The 20,520-nt window shown below is 54.4% G+C and overlaps 1 protein-coding gene across 2 annotated transcripts in view; it reads right to left on the bottom strand.

Annotated features, from left to right (window-relative positions):
- The window catches only part of SPSB1 (splA/ryanodine receptor domain and SOCS box containing 1), a 75,823-nt gene that overhangs the window by 46,984 nt on the left and 8,319 nt on the right, over window positions 1-20,520 (bottom strand). Inside the window, exon 1 of one of the 2 annotated variants that reach the window (XM_012473716.2) lies at window positions 5,061-5,225. The exons of the other annotated variant lie outside the window; for it this stretch is intronic. The gene's annotated coding sequence lies outside the window, so the exon portion shown is untranslated. Of the gene's footprint in view, window positions 1-5,060; window positions 5,226-20,520 lie in introns of those variants that run through there. 2 annotated transcript variants of the gene reach the window in all.

Here is a 20,520-nt window from a genome sequence, read left to right as displayed (position 1 = left end):
CCAGCCAGAATGCCCCGCAGAGCACCTCCCACTGCCTTGGCCTGGAGAGTGGCAACCAGGGACTCAGGAGCATTTTGAGAAGGGGAGGGGGGCCTTCCACTGGAGCCTGGGGGGGTTTGGCCCCTCCCCATCCAGCCAGCCTTTCTTTCTTTTTTTTTTTTGAGACAGAGTCTTGCTCTGTCACCCAGGCTGGAGTGCAGTGGGGCGATCCTGGCTCACTGCAACCTCCACCTCCCAGGTTCAAGCAATTCTCCTGCTTCAGCCTCCCAAGTAGCTGGGACTACAGGCACGCCACCACGCCTGGCTAATTTTTTGTATTTTCAGTAGAGATGGGGGTTTCACCATGCTGGCTGGGCCAGTCTCGAACTCCTGACTTTGTGATCCACCCACCTCGGCCTCCCAAAGTGCTGGGATTACAGGCGAAAGCCACCGTGCCCGGCCCAGTCCAGCCTCTCATGGCCAGAGCTCACTCTAACTCTATCCTGCTAAACGCGGCACAGGACGCTGTGGCTTCCAAACCACTACCAGTGACATAAATTCAAAATCCCCCACGAGGAAACAAAACACAGAGCCACCCTCCTGGCACCTTCAAAAGGAAGGTCGTGCCAGCCAGAGCCCAGAGAGGTGAGCCCACGGTGCAGTCAGGACCCGAAGTCACCAGGATACAGCAATGTCTAGGAAACGACCAGATACATGGGGCAAGTCAGTCTCTCCTGCTCCACTGCTCCAAATACTTGCAAAATGGAAGAGGACTGAGTGTTTCCTCTGTGTATCCAGGAAGCAGTTCGAGGCAAGGAGCAAGGCTACTGTACACAGAACATCGCAGGAGCAGCGTGCTGTGGAACGCCGAGAGAAAGGGCTTCTCCTGGCCATGGGGGGGCTCCCAATCAAATGGGGCAATGGGGTCACCCCATATCTGCACACACCTGGGGCAGGGCAGGGGGAGGAAAGGTGAAAGGAGGCAAAGCCCCCTGGAGCTTTAAGCCACCTGGCTGGGGTGGAGGAGGTGACACAGACACAAGAGGGCAGTCCTGGTCCAAGACGCAGTCATGGCTGCTGACGGCCTGCAGTCTGCCTTGAACAACCCCCTGCCTAGAACAATGCTTGGCACACAGTGGGCGCTCCGCAAATATTTGTAGAAGGAAGTTTCTGCCATGCAAATTTAGGAGGAAGGCAGAAGAAACTATAGCGGAGGGTGGGGCCGGTGAGAAGCAGACGCTTAGACACCTGGGGTCCCTGGGGGCTGGCCCTGAGCAGGTGAGTCTGGCTGCACACAGCAGGAGTCACCTGGCCCAGTGGGTTCAAAGCACAGACTCCCCTCCACCCCTCTGAGAAGTCAAGGGTCCTGCCTCTGACCCCAGGGACCAGGCCTGCGGGTGGCCAGCTCAGGGGCCAGCCATGGTCCTCCCGGGAGGTCTGGAGCTGGATGCTTGGGGATACGACAGGTGAGGAGGCTGCTTCCCACCTGAGCCAGCAGCTCCAGTGGCCACAGGAACAGTAGGTGTGGATGTGAGCGCTCACTCAAAGGCTCATGGAACCAGTCACCCCGCCACCCCAGGCCAACTCCCTGCAGTGCCCTCCCCTCACTGCAGCGGACCTTTGAGGGCTGCTCTGCGTTGCAGATCTGGACGGGCTGGACAGGCCAGACGGGCAGGCTTGGCCTTCTGCGGCATCCTCTGCATCAGCCAGAAAGGAACATCAGCCACCGAGAGCCAGACCCACGCGCTCCTCACCTCTTCTACTTGACTTCAGGGGGAGCAGCAGCAGCCCAGGAGTCCCACAAGGAGGGCATGGGGACAGCAGGGCCTGGGGGCCTCTCCTCCCACTCCTGTACTTCGAGATCCCAGAGGGAGGAGGGGGTAGGAGGGAGGAGAAGGAGCACAGCACCTGACCTGAGCCGGGCTGGGTGTGAGCAACATGGTGGCGCACATGTCCACATGCTGACCCGCAGCCCACAGCTCTGCCTGCCTTGGTGCCCTCCCTGTGCCACCCCCTGGCCCCCTCACCTCCCAGGTCCTACCCCCTCTTTTGTTTTTGCTGTTTTTTTTTTTTTTGAGACAGAGTCTCATTCTGTCGCCCAGGCTGGAGTGCAGTGGTGCGATCTCAGCTCCCTGCAACCTCCGCCTCCTCCCAGGTTGAAGCAATTCTCCCGCCTCAGCCTCTGAGTGGCTGGGATTACAGGTGCGTGCCACCACACCTGGCTAATTTTTTCTATTTTTAGTAGAGACAGGGTTTCGCCATGTTGCCCAGGCTGGTCTCGAACTCCTGACCTCCGGTGATCCTCTAGCCTCAACCTCTCAAAGTGCTGGGATTACAGGTGTGAGCCACCATGCCCGGCCCTACCTCATCGTTAGGACTCCCTGCAGGACACCCTAGGCCGGGCTACTCCTTTGTCACCCTGTGTTACGCTCACCAGCTCATGGCTCATAGCCCCTACTATATGCAGTCAGTCCTTGGGGATAGGGACCCTGTCCTGCTGTGTGTCGAGAGCCTTCATTTTGAAGGTGCCTGGAGGGTGGCTGCACGTTTTTGTTTCCTCGTGGGGGATTCTGAATTTACGTCACTGGTAGTGGCAGAGGCCCTGATCTGAGTGAGCTGCCTGAATTGTTGAACAGACAGAAGAACAGTCCTCTGACTGGTGGAAACAGCTGCCTCGAGGCACCAGCCACACTGTCTGGCTTTGGTCCATCCTGCACGGTTCTGCAAGGTAATTCTCACACCCGTTCTCACAGATGGCTCGCTCTCACTCTCACAGGCGGAAACTGAGGGGCAAAGAGGCGGAGTAATTTGTCCAGGATCCAGGTCGGAAGCCAGACTCCAAACTCAGGTCTTCCCTGGATGCTAGAAACCTGGGCGTGGAGGAAGGAGGGTGGCCTTGGGGACAAAGAAGAACATGGCAGGGTGGCTCCATGGGCCATAGGACAGGATGCTGTCCCCATTCTGTCTGTCCCCAAGGCAGCCTGGATGCTGTGCCTCAGGCAGGGTTCTACAGTGTCTGCCAAGAAAGAGCAAGGAGGCAGAGGCCAGAGAGAATGACCAGCAAGGGAGGTGTGGGCGGGCAGAGACCCAAGCGACAGGGGACCTGTCACTGCTCTGCTGCCGGCTGCGTCCCTGGTGGAGGATCTAGGGACATCACAAGCCTCCAGGTGCCCATGCCCACCTTCCACCACTGCCCACTGTCAGCCCAGACCCCAGGGCCCCGCCCTCACTGGGCCACAGGAAGCGTCATCTCTCCCCAAGCTGCAGCTTCCCAGAACAATCACCGAGTTTCCCCGACCTGCCCAGAACGGGGAATGAAGGAAGCTGCTTCCTCTCCCCACCTGGTGCGTCACTGTCCACCCAGCTTCCTCTGGCTCCACGGATGCTCGGGCCGAGCCTGGCACACAGCGGCCCATAACAAACTTGCCAAGTGAATGGAAGGCCAAGGAAGCAAGACACTCCCACTGAAGCGACCAGCCAATCTGCAGGAGCTAAAAAAAAAAAATCGGTTCCCTCGCCACCAAAAATCACCTACATGAGGCTCTGAAACTGTCTTTTCTCGCCAGGCTCAGTGACTCATACCTGTAATCCCGGCACTTTGGGAGGCCAAGGAGGGTGGATTGCTTAAGCTTAGGAGTTTGAGAGCAGCCTGGCAACATGGCAAAACCCCATCTCTACAAAAAACACACATACACACAAAAATTAGCTGGGTGTGGTAGTGCACACCTGGGGTCCCAGCTACTTAAGAGGCTAAGGTCTGACGATCCCTGAGCCTGGGAGGCAGAAGCTGCAGTGATCTTCGTCCCCAGCCTGGGTGACAAAGCAAGACCCTGTCTCAAAATCAAACAAACAAATAAACCTGTCCGTTCTCTCCTGGTGGTCTGAAATTCTCTATCACAGCCCCACACATCCCTTCTTCCAGACACCTAACCCAAATCCTACAGTCGGATTGACTTTGGTGATGACTTTTATCAGGCACTTACTATATTCCAGGTATCATCAAAGCTCTGGGTGGCTTTGCACACACATGCCACCTTCCACCAGTGACATTCCTTCCTTTCTTCCCCTCCTCCTCCTTCTCCAGTGCTCACACATCCTAAGGTCCAATTTCAGCATCACTTCCTCCAGGAAGTCTTCCCAGATTCACCTGCTGAGAGTAAACCCTGATGCCCAAGGCCAGAACCTTGCTGGCCTCTAATCACCTTTACCAGCCTCTGCCTAGTAGGATATATTATGTGATAGTTCTGTTTTTCCTTCCAGAGAGCACAGGAAGCACACCCTCACAGGTCAGGTTAAGGATTCTCAATTCCACAGTGTGTTTCCACCTGGAAGCAGAAAGGAGCATCGGAGGTAAGGCCTGGCCCTGCCACAGGCCTGGCATCTCTGAGACCAGCGCGATCAGGAGAGCATGAGGCAGCTCCCTCCCTCCGGGGCACTCACACTCCCATTTCACAGATGGAGATGGAGACTGAAGCTCGGAGAGGTCACGTGGCCCAGCCAGGACACAGGAGCCGGGGGTACTGAGGCAGAAGGCCAGCCACCTCCCAAGCTGGGCTCGAAGCTGCTTCGGCCCGCAGACCCAGACCCAATGCCGCTTCCGGGTCGGTCTCCTCTGGAGAAGCAGCCGCAGTGCTGAAAAAGGCCTGCACTGCTCCACGGGAATCCAGGAGTCATGGCCGCCTGCCTGCACCTGTGCCCCGAGGCGGCAAGAACAGGTGGGCCCTAAGGCAGCAAAATGCTCCAGCCTTTTATAAATGGCAGCCCCCCGACCCACTTCGATCATTCCCAACCCCTCACCATCCAGCACCTCAAGGGGTGATGCCTGGCACAGCAGTGGCCCCCTAGGACCCTGCCCTGTGTGCCCACCAAAGTCTGCTCTGCTTGGTGAGTGCCAGTATCCCCTGATTGAGCCCGTTTGGGGACACACACAAGCACACGCACACACACACACAAGCACACACATAAATACCACATAAATACATGTGCACACACACCCTGCCCTCGTCCCCCGGACGCTGTCCCTCACCCTTTCCCTAGCACGGTCTGGCATATGCCAAGGGACATCCCCACCTCCAACTCACCCGAAGCAGGCGACTAGCCGGCAGGGAGGGTTGCCTGTCTGACCTGGCACCTTCCTCTTCGCCCAGGTCCCCGCCCCCTGCCAGCCCAGGACAGGGCTGAGTCAGGAAGAGCACAGGACCACCGTGGTTCCTGCAGCAGGACCCGGGGATCCCCGTGCCGCTGCAGCCCCACCACCTCCCTGACCTTGGGCACCTGGTCCCGGCTTGCAAATGACTAAGCAATTTCCACCTCCGAGCCCATCTGCCAAGAGGCCCGGCTGGCTGCAGAACTGCACCAGGATGCCCGGAGCCGCACGCGTGGAACCCATAATTGGCAAGCCTTCTTCTTGGGAAAGAAAACTCCATGTTTTGTTTTCCCCTTAAACGAAACAAATCCACCCACGTAGTTACTGGAAACTCAAGCATGTGAAACTGAACCGTTTGCAAAGAGAATTAGTCAGCAACCTTGTGAGCGGCGCGGCCCCTCTGGAGGTGGGGCTGCCTGTGCTCCTGAGGCCCCCGCCGACTCCCCACTCAGTGTTCTTTGCTGCACGTGACGCCCTGGTAGAGGGTCAACATGAGGCTGCATCCCACGGACGGAGGGCAAGGTCACTGGCATCAGGTCGAGGGTGCCACGCACATCTCGCCTGGGCCTCCAAGTATGAATCACTCGCTGGTTAGGAACCGTGGCTCTGGAGTCACGTTCACATTCATCTCCCACCCCCTCATGTGACTCGAACCTCTCCAGGTCTCGGTTTCCTCATCTGTGAAATGGGGAGAGCAGAAGCCACCAGGTGTGTGTGTGCTGTTGTAAGGACTCCAAGAGATGACACAAGGTGCTTTGTACCTGGCACCCAAAAGGCAGCCACCAAGTCCTGGCTGCTGCTGAGACGCCCTCCTGTGGGAGAGCTGAGGTGGGTGGGCAAGACTGGCACGGGGCCATGTCCCTTGGAGCCAACACGGGGTCTCTTGTTGCTGTGGAGTCTGCTGCGTTGGTCCTAGCCCCGCTGCTTTGCCCAGGATGCGGCATAAGGAGTCGGACAGAGGGCCAGGCCGGGTGCCGGCAGGTAGAGCTCTCGTCCCAGCCCCACTGACTGAGTGACCCCCGCTGTGCTGCTCAGCCTCGCCCTCCTCATCTCTACAGAGCGGACATTCGTCCCACAGATGTTTTATTTTAAACCAGTGCAATGCTGTGTCTTTAAAAACAAATAAAAAACCCACGGAATTATTTGCCAGCATTTTAAAAACTCTGGATTCTTGGCTTCAAAAGGGATACTACAGTGCCAAGGGCTCTAGTCTCCCAGGTAAGAGAGGCCGCTCCGCGTGCAGGACACGCCGTTCTCCTTTGCCGCAGTCCTCTCCCTGCCCTGTAGCCTCCCGCTGGCTGCTTCCCCCATTTGTGCCTCCTTCCCGACCCCTGGGGGCATCTGAGTTTGTGACCCAGTTTAAAACCCTACTTTTATTTAGGGGCACAACCTCAGCCACTTGCCACTAGAAATAGCCACAGGAAGTGTCCCTTGGGAAGGTAATTCAAGTCTGACACTTACGGCTCATTTTTCCCGGAGAAAAACAAGACAGTGTAAGAAGACCTATGCCCCAGTCTGGCCCAGGGAAACTCAGGGATGAGACTGTCGATTTCTGCAATTCTTTGTGTGATTTACTAGACAAAGAGCAGAGGCAAATATCTGGGGTCCTGCTCTCCCTTTCGCTAACCTGCCTCTCTCTCCATCTGGTGATGAACCAGACGGCCTCACTGTGTAGATTTCAGCCCACTGGATCCGCAGAAGGCCGGTGGGCAGTCAGGCTCTAGATGCTCACAAGTGGGCAGCCCAGTGCCCATCTTCCCATCAGGAAGGTACCAGGACAGCTGCTCACAGAACAGAGAGCCCTCCAGCTTTCCAAGCCAGGCAGCTGCCCTGCATATTCAGGGGTGGGAGGGAGGAAGGATTCAGCAGCCAGATCTACTCCCAGCCCAGAAGAGACACTGAAAATGTCAGGTGGGCATTTGGAGGCATTTTCCAGTTGTCTCGTTCACTTTCTTTTTGAGATGGAGTTTCACCCTATTGCCCAGGCTAGAGTGCAGTGGTGCGATCTCAGCTCACTGCAACCTCCACCCCTGCAACCCCCCCGCAACCGCCTGGTTCAAGCGATTCTCCTGCCTTAGCCTCCCAAGTAGCTGGAATTACATGCAGGTGCCTGCCACCATACCTGGCTAATTTTTGTATTTTTAGTGGAAACAGGATTTCACCCTATTGGCCAGGCTGATCTCAAACTTCTGACCTCAAGTGATCCGCCCACCTCAGCCTCCCAAAATGCTGTGATTACAGGTGTGGGCCACTATGCCCAGCCAGTGGTCTTGTTTGCTCCTATAGTGAAAAGCACGAGATTCGAGATCACCAGCCATCTCGCCTCTCCAATAACACTCCTCCGTTCATTCAGCCTTCACTGAGCACCTGCTAAGGGCCAGCCCCTGAAGCACAGTGGGCAGGCTGGACGGGCCAGGCCTTGGCCTCTGCTGCAGCTTCCTGAGAGTGTTCGATCTCACCTTCCTGCCTGAGCTCACTCCCTGCCTCCCCCAGGCACCCTCCCATGCCCTCTCCTTTGCCTGGCTAAGGCTTCTCTCCATCAGAAATTTCTCCCGAGCAACCTGGGCCCACCCCTCCCAGAACTTAAATCCCAGCATTCCCCCACCACTCCAGATCAGGAGCCTGTTCCCACTCAGAGGCCATGTGAGCAGTGGTTCAGAGCCCAGACTGCCTGGGTCTGCATCCAGCTTGACTTCTTGCTGTGCTGCCCTGGGCAAGACATTCGACTTCTTTTTAACATTGGTTTTTCCATCTGTAAAATGGGCACGATAATCCCCATTCCACAGGGTTCTGTGCAGCAGTCAATAAGTAAATGCGTGGAAAGTGCCCAGCACAGTGCCAGGCACAGAGCAGGCACTCAATTAACATCAAGCAAACTGGTCTCGTTCTAAAGCTGGCGGGAAAAGATGTGTCTGTGGCGGACACATGGCCTCGGGCCTGGCTTTGGACGGTCGGCACACACTGCCTCTGGTAACCTCACCTCCACCTTGGAGGTGGAGTTCCAAACTCCAGCCAGGCAGCCTTCCCTAGGTGCCTTCCAAAACTGCGCCACTTGCGATAAGACTGTCCAGGCTGAAATAAAAATAAATAAATAAATAAAAACAAAACAAAAACAAAGAAATCCAAAACCGTGCCACTTTAATGAGATGAGTCCATGCACGTTATCCAATCATCACAAAATTCAGTTCATGAGCTGCTCGCCCAACAAAACTCCGTGCTGGCACCTGCCTGTGTTACCATCGGCACTCAGGGAACTTGGGAGAATGTGGCCCTCCCCCATCTCCACCTGCAGAGTATGCTGAGGTAGGGAGAAGAAATGAATTCCAGGACGGTGTCCATATGTGTGCACCGATCATCAGCATCACACTTACAACAGGTGAACCACGTGGCATGTGAATAACACCTCCACAGGGCCGTGAGGGAAGAACCCTGTTAGCTTTCCCTGACTACAAGACTCAGGAAGGTCAGGGACTCCGTGCTTTGTCTCATAAAAGAGGCCGGACACAGTAGTTCGTGCCTGTAATCCCAGAGCTTTGGGAGGCAAGGTGAGAAGACTGCTTGAGCCCAGGAGGAGTTTGAGACCAACTTGAGCAACACAGTGAGACCTCAGCTCTAAAAAATAAAATAGGAGAATCGCTCGAACCCAGGTGGCAGAGGCTGCAGTGAGCCGAGATCGTGCCACCGCACTCCAGCCTGGGTGATAGAGCAAGACTCTGTCTTGAAAAAAATAGTAAAAATAAAATAAAATAAAAATTAGCTGAGCATGGTGGCGTACGTCTGTGGTCCCAGTTACTCAGGAGGCTGAGGTAGGAGGATCGCCTGAGGAGTTCGAGGTGCAGTGAGCTATGATCACACCACCACACTCCAGCCTGGGCGACAGAGACAGGCAGGGCGAATGGTTACACCAAGAGAAAAACATCATCCGCATGAGGGCTCCTGTATCTCAATACTTGGCCACCGGCATAAGGAGAGAAAACCAGTCCCATTTTTCTGCTTTGTCTGGGCAGAGCGTTTCATCTGGCAGGGTTGAAACAGGGCTCAGTGCCACCAAGAAAACCCATACACCCATGGATGCACCGAACCCACCTTTCCAGGAAGAAAACAGAGGTCCCATCCCAAACACACAAAGCGTGGTGGCTAAAGCCACGTTTCACGTCCACCACTCGGCAACCATGGCAGAAACATCCTGGGTGCTGACCCTGATCTATTCCCGCTGTTCGCCAGAAGCGGCGGAGTTAAATCTCACACAGAATGCTCCCCTGCCCCATAAAAAAAAAAAACAAAAGATAAAAGTGAAGGTGCCCTGGTTCAAGGGTTGGTTCAAGTCCGACCCTTTTCCAGGACTGTGATGTTATTTCTAAGCCCAATCAGTCCTTCCAGAAAAGAAGATGTCCCGTGCGTGTTGAAGAGATGAATGAATAACTGTTGATGCTGGGTGATGTGGGGTATGGGGTTCAGGATACCCGCCTCTCTACTCCGGCCTGTGTTTGAAATTTTCCATTACAAAAATCTCCACAAATGCGGACAGCAAAGCAAAACCTCAGCCATGCCGAGACCCATGACGGGGAAGAAAGAAACCCCAGTCATGGATCAGCACTCGGCTCAGACACGGCCCTGTCTGGGCATGGCTCTCTCAGTGCGGGCACCGGGACAGCCAGGACAGAGCGGGCATTCAGGGAATACTGGCTGAATGGTGAAGGCATTTAAAAAAAAAAAAAACCTTTCTCCCGAGCTGTCTAGACGCCCCTGAGAGTGGCATGGGGGTCCGGAGGATGTGGCTTCCAGGGAGCCTAGGAGGCTACAAGTGGGGAAAGAAAGGATCTGTTCACACCGAACAGCTCAAAACTGGCCTGATAGGATGCAACCAGAAGAAGGGGGGGAAAGAAATATATATATATATATATATATATATATTTTTTTTTTTTTTTGAGACAGAGTCTTGCTCTGTCACCCAGGCTGGAGTACAGTGGCACAATCTTGGCTCACTGTAACCTCCACCTCCCAGGTTCAAGCAATTCGCCTGCCTCAGCCTCCTGAGTAGCCGGGATTACAGGCGCAGGCCACCACATCTGGCTAATTTTTGTATTTTTAATAGAGATGGGGTTTTACCATGTTGGTCAGGCTGGTCTTGAACTCCTGATCTCGTGATCCACCCACCTTGGCCGCCCAAAGTGCTGGGATTATAGGCGTAAGCCACCGTGCCCGGCCAAAAAGAGGGGAAAGATACTTATCTTTTTGAACATTCCATTTTTCCAAAGATGGAAAAGTGTTTTTAGAAGAACCCTGACATTTACATATAATTTATATATGACAGAATTAGAATAAATTAAGCATGCCGTTGCTCCCTTAGGATGACTTCTCCAGGCTTCACAAATGCAAGGCGACCTTTCTCATTAGCACTTTCTTAAAATCTCCAAATGAGAAGCTCCTTGCACAAGGGAAAGGCTCGAGAATCTCCCCCGAACCCCATCTGCAGAGGAATGAGGCGACAAAGTTATGCTGCTGCCCAGGTCTTTTTTATTTTTTTGAGCCAAGGTCTGACTCCCATTGCCCAGGCTGGGGTGCAGCGGTGCGATCACAACTCACTGCAGCCTCAACCTCCCGAACTCACGTGATCCTCCTGCCTTGGCCTCCAGAACAGCCAGGACCCCAGGCATGTACTATCACACTCAGCTAATTTTTTTGTCTTTTTAGTAGAGACGAGGTTTTACCATGTTGCCCAGGCTGGTCTCGAACTCCTGGCCTCAAGTGATCTACCTGCCTCTGCCTCCCAAAGTGCTGGGATTACAGGCACGAGCTACTGTGCCCGGCCACTCAGGTCTTCTTGATCTATCCAGGAGCTCAACCCTTAGGAATCCAGGAAGGTGCCCCAAGAACCTGACATGAGATGCCTTGCCCTCAAAAACCACCATTGCCTGAATCCTGTGCTTAATCTTGAGTTTGCATGAGGCTTCCTGGCATCAACTCAAGAGGTAAGACCCACCAGCATGGCCCTAGACTCTGGCCTTCCCATGGCAGGTGCAGGAGCATCATCACAGGGACCCTCACCATCCCCACCTGAGGAGAGATTCAGGGCAACAGGCAATACCACCCCAGCCAGAGGCCCAGGACCTCGGGCAGACCCACAGCCAAATCCCCAAGACGACAGACAGTGGTCAGGACGGGGGAGCCGCAGGCACAGCCAAACAAAAGGATCAGGAAGCTGAATCGGGTCCCCAGGGAGACTGGCCAGGGCCCCAGTGATCACACTTTCTAGTTGTTTTTGTTTGCTTGTTTTTGAGACAGTCTCAGTCTATTGCCCACGCTGGAGTGCAATGGTGCGATCTTGACTTACTACAACCTCTGCCTCCTGGGTTCAAGCGATTCTCCTGCTTCAGTCTCCCAAGTAGCTGCAATTACGGGCATGCACCATCATGCCCAGCTAATTTTTGTATTTTTATTTATTTCTTTAAAGATGGAGTTTTGCTCTTGTTGCCCAAGCTGGAGTGCAATGGCATGATCTTGGCTCACCGCAACCTCTGTTTTCTGGGTTCAAGTGATTCTCCTTCCTCAGCCTCCTAAGTAGCTGGGATCACGGGCATGCACCACCACGCCCATCTGGTCTCGAACTCCTGACCTCAGGTGATCCACCTGCCTTGGCATCCCCAAGTGCTGTGATTACAGGCATGAGTCACTGTGCAAGGCCTGGTTACCAAGTTTTAAATGCAAGGGAGAGCCTGAGTAACATGGCAAGACCCTGTCTGTACAAAAAATTTTCAAAATTAGCCAGGTATGGTGACACATACCTATAATACCAGCTACTCAGAATGCTGACGTGGGAGGATCGCTTGAGCTCAGGGGGTCAAGGCTGCAGTGAGCTGTGACTACACCACTGCACTCCAGCCTGGGTGACAGAGAGACCCTGTCTGTCTGTCTCTCTCTCTCACAAACACACTCTGCAGGGGAGCACACAGGAATTGAGGGGGGAAGTCTAGCTCATCTGCACATCCCATGAACAACTCTGGAGGTGAATGGTATGGAAGTGCAAGGACATCCTGTGCCCACTGATGACCCCTGGGCTTGGTATTCAATGCCCTCCCTGCTACACAGCTCTGAAGCCTTCCCCGGTCCTCCTCACGGCAGCCAGTCTCCTGGCCCCTACCATGAAACCCCCCGAGTCTAGAACTAATACTCCTGATGGCCCCAGGAGGCCCGCTGTACCCACGCTGGTCTGGTGCCTGCCCAGCCCCTGGCAGTGAGCTCATGTTTCCTGCACACACCTGCTGGGCCACAGGCTCTCAGGGACCTGGAGGTGCATCACACGCCTCCCAGGCTGTGTGTGGCACTAGCAGGTGCCCAATCAACAGGGCTGGCACGTTCCACTGTCAGAGTAGGAAAAACCCAGGTGGTGGGGTCAGGCCCACCTTCCAGTATCCAGGGAGACACGCCACCTCCTGAAATGCAGAAAACCTCTCTTGAAAAAAGTTCTTCTTTCTCATCTGTAAACTGCGAGGTAACATCTAACTCACAGGATTGTTGAAGGGGTTAAAAACCCATCTGCAGTGGCAAGCGGAGCGCCTGGCTCGTGGCACACGTTCAGTCAATACATGTGAAGACTATTTCGGGCAGAATCACACTCACAGCAGATGGGATCTGACACACCCTAAACTAAACGCCGGCCCCAGCATGGGAGGGAAAGGGCAGGAAAAAGTTGTCGGGAGCTCCAACGAGGAAGGGGCCAGTGGTCCCTCAGCGGACGACAGCTTATGTTTTCTCCCATGCCTGGGGCAGCCCCACCTGTCTCCTTTCCCCCACCCACAGTCAGGGCACTGTGACTCCAGGGGGCCCTGGGCATGGAGGACCCACTGCTGGAGTGCCCATGACCCTGCCAAGAGTGGGCCCAGGGTAAACGGCCCCCTTGCTAGGCGCCACCAGTCAGGGCAACTGCATCACTACCCTGAGAGCGCTGGTAGGAAGCTCCTAAGCACACTTCTGCCACACTCAGTCCAATGAGAGGCAGGCCACCCCCTTTGGGGCTTGATACATCTTGGAAAACATCAGAAGGAAAGGAATTAAGACACTGACTTGCTAAAGCTGAAGTTCTGGTCCCAGATGGGTTAACAGGGTTTGGAAGTGGCACCAAATGGCCAACACTGTCAGCAACCATTCCTGGAAACAGCTCCTGCCCCCCAAGAGAAGGAGCAGCATGAGTTACAGACCCCCAGCCTCAGGATCAGTCCCCATGGGGACACCTGGCACCACAGTTGAGGTGGACCCTGGCGAGGAGGGGGTGGCACAGGGTAAGCCTGGGAGGAGGCCACACGCATCCCAAAGACCACGTCACGGGTTTGCGAATTCACCATAAGAGCAATGGAACGGCTGATGGGCTCCAGAAGGGAGCTGACAACAGGTGTCATTTTTAAAAGATCGATAGGAGAAAATTAAAAATAAATAACAAGATCGCTGGTGACAAGAAGATGGTGGCTGAGTCTCTGGTGACGAGGGATATGGAGAAAAAGGCAGATGCCCGTGTTTCCCAGCCAACCTCTTAGACAAGCTGCTTGGATCCGACTCTCCCATCCCACCTTCATACGGCCTACAACGAATCCAGGACGGGAAATCCAGCTTCCACTTAGGAAATGCTTCAATCTTCCGTGCAAAACTTAATTAGCCAGAAGTCAGACGCAGAAGGCCGCACAATGTATAGTTCCGTTTGTACGAACTGTCCAGCACAGGCAAAGCCATGAGTCAGAACACAGACTGGTTCCCAGGGGCTGCGGAGAGAGGATGGGGGGTGACGGCTAATATGGAGGGGGTTTCCTTCTGGGGGGATGAAGACGTTTTGGAACTAGACAGAGGGGATAATTGCACAACATTGTGAATGTACTAAACGCTCCTGAACTGTTCACTTTAAAATGGCTCATTTTATATTATGTGAATTTCACCTCAATTGAAGAAAGACAGCCGGGTGTGGTGGCTAATGCCTGCAATCCCAGCACTTTGGGAGGCCGAGGCAGGCGGATCACCTGAGGTCAGGAGTTCGAGACCAGCCTAGCCAACATGGTGAAACCCCCATCTCTACTAAAACTACAAAAATTAGCCGTGCATGGTGGTACATGCCTGCAATTCCAGCTACCCGGGAGGCTGAGGTGGGAGAATAACTGGAATCTGGAAGGCAGAAGCTGCAGTGAGCTGACACTGTGACACTGCACTCCAGCCTGGGTGACAGAGCGAGACTCCATTAAAAAAAAAAAAGATACCCTAATTAGCCAACATCACAGAGCACATCTGTATATCCAGAGCATCTTCGAGTTGACTCTACTTTCTCTCCATTTAGTTCAGACACCAATCCCCATATACCTGGGACCACTCTGACTCCCATCAGCCCCCTGCCTCTTATTTACCCGGCCACAGTGACATCTGCTCTGCTGACCTGTCTCTTGGGTCACTCATTTCTTCCTCGCTCTTTCTTTGTGGCAGGGAATGCTGGTGAAGAGTAAGACCAGAAGCCAGGCTGCTGGGGCTCAGCTCACAGCTCTCCCCTTGGGTGGCTGGGAAGTCGAGTCATTCTAGTTTGTTTGTTTGTTCGTTTGTTTTTTGAGACAGAGGTTTGCTCTTGTTGCCCAGGCTGGAGTGCAATGACATGATCTTGGCTCACCGCAACCTCCACCTCCTGGGTTCAAGTAATTCTCCTGCCTCAGCCTCCCGAGTAACTGGGATTACAGGCACGCACCACCATGCCTGGCTAATTTTGTATTTTTAGTAGAGACAGGGTTTCACATGTTATGTTGGTCAGGCTGGTCTCAAACTCCTGACCTTAGGTAATCCGCCTGCCTCAGCCTCCCAAAGTGCTGGGATTACAGGCGTGAGCCAGGGGTGAGCACAGCCCATCCTAGTTTTTTCATCTGTAAAATGGGTAGTACCTACCCTATAGGTATCACTGGACATTATGACGACTGAATGACTTTATGCATGTACAGGACCTGGAAGCGTGCTCAGATACGCCATGTCGGGTTGGTGGCTGTCATCAATGACCCCACTACAGACAGACCCCAGTCCATGCACCTCCCACAGCCCCCTCTGCTCCATCCATCCCCTCCTCCCCCAGGCTGGGCATCGCAAAGGGCCTCCCACCCCAGCTCTGCTGTGCCCCAAATGCTGTCCGTGGTGGAAACTATGGAGCGGAAAAGCCGACCGCTGCAGGACATGGCGAGGAAGGACCAGGGCCCGGCCATCCCTCCACATGGCTGAAAAGGGTGAAGGCAGTTGACGGCAACAGGCAATCGCCCGGGTGCCCTCAGTCCCTGCCCGTGGGGCCAAGGGCAAGGCTCACCCTTTAGGAGCCCCTATGGCATGGTCCCTCCCCTGCAGGAGCACAGCTGGGACCCAGCCTGGTGGCTGATTCCCCAAAACCACTGCTCTGTCCCCAACACGCCTTCCTTCCCTAAACCACAAACCCCTCTCCCATGTTACTTGTAGTCGTGCAAATGTTGCCAGGTCTGTGGGCCCTCCTGCCTCTCTGCACTCACTCCGGCCACATCCCGGCACCCATGTCGCCTTTCCCACCTGGCCACCCCACCACCAGTGTCCTCTGATGCCCTGAGCGCTGTCATCAGCAGAGACGGGCCTGTCTCACCCACGAGACAGCGAAACCTTCCTCATTCTTTATATCCTCAGCCCCAGCAGACTGGCTGCATGTGGTAGGTGCTTAGTAAATGTCTGAATGAATGCATGATGACACGTGGTCCACTGACAGCTCCTGAGAATGAAGGCTTGTTCGGAGTGCTTGTTCGGAGTTCCTGACCTCCTACAGGGTCACGAAAGAAGTCTGGTCTGAGAACGAACACCTGGCAGTCTAGTTCTGTGACGGGAAATCCCCACCCGCAGCACCCACACCCAGGCCCACATTGAGCTCTCCCAGACCCCGCTGGGATCCACTAAGTCACCAGCCTTGCCGTTGCTCCCTGGTGTCCAAGAACCCACTGTAGCCCTAACTACTGGGGACTCAGCCGTGAACAACAGTCACATGGCCGGGTCCTGCCCTCCTGGAACCCACAGGTCATTGGGCTGCTCACAACAGCAGGTGTCCCTGGCACGGCTGAGGGTACACATGTCGGGGTGACAGGATGGACGGTGGATGGCAGGGCTGCCTGCTGATGGGGACACCCCTGGGAAGAGGGGAGGTGTGAGGGGATCAGTTTTTGGAAAGCGAAATGAGAGGGATGCAGGTCAGCTGGTGGGAATGGGCCAGCCGAGGCGGGACCGGGCAGCATGAAGAATGTGTGAGACAGGGTCAGTAGAAAACAGGTGACAGTGGCTGAGGCTACAAGGGGGGAGAGGGACTCTCCTGAGGGGGCAGATGGGCCACGAGGGTGGGAGGGAGAGGTGGGAGAGGCCTCTGTGGGGAAGACAAAACCAGATGGGTCCGGCGCAGCAGGCAGGTGCAGCCCAGGGAGCGGCCAGAGCTTTCAAAGCCGGGATGGGGGAAGAGCACCAAAGCGGCAGAGGGCGAGTGCGTGGCGCATGCCCATGATCCTACCGCTGTGGGAGGGTCGCTTGAGCCCAGGAGTTCGAGACCAGCCTGGGAAATATAGAGAAATATATTCCCTGTCTCTAAGAGAAATTTAAAAATTAGCTGGGTGTGCTAGTGTGCACCAACAGTCCCAGGTACTAGGGAGGTTGAGGTGGGAGGATGCTTGAGCGTTGAGGCCATTTGCCATCCAGACACGTCCACTCAAACCACTTCCACCTGGGACAGGTTCGAAGCACCTCCGTGGACCCAGGCCCCCAGCCTGTAAGTCATCATTCACGATGACCCTCAAACTAGCTGGGAACCCGAGACCCCTGCAAGTCTTCACCCTTCTCTACACCTCACATTCAACTGGTTACCAAAGCCTACCACCCCACATTGGAGATGCCACCAGCTTCCATCCCGACTGGCAGGTCAGGGATGTGAACCGCCACCTCTCTGGCCTTCCAGCTCCAGCCTCCTCCCCACCAGATTCTTAAGGCGTCCATAACTGCATTAGCCAGGGTTCTCCAAGACACAAAACCCACAGAATAGAGAGAGAGAGAGAGAGATGAGAAGGGATGGGTTAGTTCTGACATCCAAGCACAGGAGAAGGGCGTCCCAGCTCTGGGACAGGGAACTAGGATTCGCCCTTCCTCCAGCTTTTTGTTCCATCCAGGCCGTGGGCTGATTGGACAGTGCCTGCCCCCATGGAGGGCAGACCTCCCCACCCAGTCAAGTGATTCAAATGCCAGTGTCCTCTGAAAACACCCTCACAGACACATCTGGGGCGGCCCGATCATTCTACACAAATGCCAAGGCACTGGGTTTCCCTTTCAGCAGAAAAGGGAAGGGCTCCGTGTGTGCTAAGCATTGAGAATGATCAGTGCTTGACCATCTACCTGGGTATTCCCTAATCTAGTAGTCAAGCTGACATCCAAAATCAATCATCGCAGGTCCACCCCTTATCAACTGGCACCCGTAGGCACCCACTGGCATCTCCTTAAACCATACTTAACCTCCAGGGCAATAACAAGGTCACAGTTCCACCTAGCGTATTACTATCCTTCACACCACCAAAGACACACTGATCCCTTCTCCAGAGAGGAGCTACAGTCCTCCAGTGCTGTTCACACCGCTCTCCCCTGATGTTCGAGAACTGAAATACTATGATGTAAAATGAATGCTTAAATACTGCTATAAACTCAACACACGTTCTAAGAGTAAGGAGTAAGAGAGGTAAGATAACAGACATTTGCCTAATATACATGTAAACGCAGACAACCGTATTCTGAACAAAACAGGGAGGAAATACTCCCGGCAATGCCGGCCCTTGTTTCTGTAGCTGGTCACATGGTCGTAGCTGGTATTTATTATAACCACCTCCCTCTACTCCTGTTCTGTGTTCCTTTCCTCTGCAACAAGCATCCCAGCTGGCTGTGGTTCTTTAAGTGGCGGAGCGACCCAAACATTCATTCCTGAAGGGTCTGAGTCATTCACAGCCCTGCCTGGATTATATCCTTGTCACTTCCCATTGACTTAATCACGGGGCACGGTGCTACTAAGAGATGCCCTAAGGGGTATGCTGTAGTCCAGACAACTCTTCCCTACCTCCACTGCAGAGCAGGCTGGATCAATCTCCCCAGCCAACACCATCACTCCGCTCTCGGCCTGCTGACCCAGAGGTGCAGGGAGCCCAAACTGGCCAGGTGGCAGCCTTGCCCCCGGTTCAGTGGACTCACTGCTGTGTCTCCTGGTGGAAGTATTCCTCCCTTTGGAACCAAGACCTCCAGGCCAGCAGAGCATAAAGTCACAGGAACAGGAAGCAAACATTTTGCTAGTGGGTCCCTAGGGGTGACGATGTGAGGTGCCACCCCCATTTCCTCCCCTTGATTCCTGGACCCGTGAATCCTGGCTATGGGAGAAACCAGCACCATATGCTGGATGCCGATACAGACCACATACAGCCTTTGGAAGACGCCTGCCCAGCCCTACAAAGTACTGTCACTTAGTCTTACTGTCACTTAGCTGCTGTTGTAATTGAACTTCAAAAGACTCCAGTGCTCTTTCAAGCCAGCTGCTTCGGATGGTGAAGATCATGGTCATTCTCAGTCCCAGGCCAAAGACCACCCCGGGGACCACTAGTACGAGTCCCAGAGTCTACAGGCCAGAGAACCTGGAGTTCGGACATACAAGCGCAGGAGAAGAAGAGCGTCCCAGCTCTGGGACAGAGAGCCAGGATTCACCCTTCCTCCAGCTATTCGTTTCATCCAGGCCCCCGGCTGACTGGGCAGTGTCTGCCCCCATGAAGGGCAGACCTCCCCATCCAGCTGAGTGACTCAAATGCCAGTGTCCTCTGAAAACACCGTCACAGACACACTTAGGGCAGCCTGATTATTCCATGCAATGTCAAACCACTGGGTTTCCCCTTCAGCAGAAAAGGGACGGGCTCAGTGTGTGCTGAAGCATGGAGAACAATCAGTGCTTTACCAGCTATGTGGGTATTCCTTAATCCAGTCAAGCTGACATCCAAAATCAATCATCACGAGTTCACCCCTTATCAACTGGCACCTATAGGCATCCGCTGGCACCTTCTTCAATATATTTAATTTCCAAATAAAGGCATAACAAGGACATAGTTCCACTTAGCATGAGAGGTGAAACCAGCGGGCTTGCACTCACCAGCCAATTCCCTGCACATGAGCCCACGGCCACACTTCCGTGGTTTTGAAGTGAGGTCCTCGGAAGCGGTGCTATGTGGACAGCATGGCAGTGGTAAGGTGTTCTGGGAATCCATGGACGGTGATTTCTGCAGAAACACCGTGTGCAGGGAAGATGAGTCTATATCCAGAACAAGTGCCTGTTCCAGTGAGGACAAAATGCTGCCCTTTCCAAAACAGAAGGGTTCCAACATGCCTTCCACCAGATGCAGTGATCTCCCTGGGGAATGGGGCCATACTGGAGATCAGTGTTAGTCTCTGCTGCTGGGACACTGGTACCCAGTGGCAGCCATAGCCAGGCTGGCTCTGGTGAGTGGCAGTCCACACATCGCCTCTGTCTCTGCCACCATGACTACTCTGTTCCTGGCCCATCAGGGAATGACAGAGGTGGAAGGAAAGAGGCTGACTAGTGCCCACCTCGGTCATCCGACCCACACACCTCATGTCCTCTGCCCACTCAGGAGGTCTATCCACACACCTCTTCCCCCAATTTCTTTTTTGTTTGGTTGGATTTCTTGACACAGGGTCTCATTCTGTTGCCCAGGCTAGTGCAGTCACAGCTCACTGCAGCCTCAACCTCCCAAGCTCAAGTGATCCTCCCAACTCAGCCTCCCAAGTATCTGGGACTGCAGGCATGAGTCACCACGCCCAGCTAATTTTCTATTTTTGTAGAGATGAAGAGGGGTTACACTATGTTGCCCAGGCTGGTCTTAAAATCCTTGGGCTCAAGCGATCCTCCCACCTTGGACTCCCAAAGTGCTGAAATGACAGGTGTGAGCCACTATGCCAGGCCCCCAGATTTCTTTGTCACCAATCTTCCAATCACATTCTTTCCAAGTCCCCAAGTCCCTGACCATCCAGCCAAATCATCGGGCACAGCCTATGAATCAGTGTATAATCCTCATCTGGCCATCTCTCCTCTGAGCAAAGTGCACAAGCAGGTGCACTGCCCGAAGCTCTGCCTGGGAGGATTTCCCTTCACCCTTGTCCTTCAGAGGTGTCCCAGCAAGGGGCTGCAGTGCTGCAGCTGTCCACCTCTGGGTGGTGCCTGCATACGGCGCAGAACCATCCGTAGCCATCTGTAAACCAGGCTGAGTCTTCTACTGTCAACCGATCATAAGGAACTCCCCACGAGACGATAGGTACAGGCTGGAGACAGAAGGCAGTGGGCAAAAGTAAGAGCCACG

This window comes from Aotus nancymaae, unplaced genomic scaffold (assembly GCF_030222135.1).
Source record: "Aotus nancymaae isolate 86718 unplaced genomic scaffold, 86718_ANA_hifiasm-v0.15.2.pri h1tg000053l, whole genome shotgun sequence".
NCBI classification, from domain to species: domain Eukaryota; kingdom Metazoa; phylum Chordata; class Mammalia; order Primates; family Aotidae; genus Aotus; species Aotus nancymaae.
This window is presented reverse-complemented; position numbering and strand designations above follow the sequence as displayed.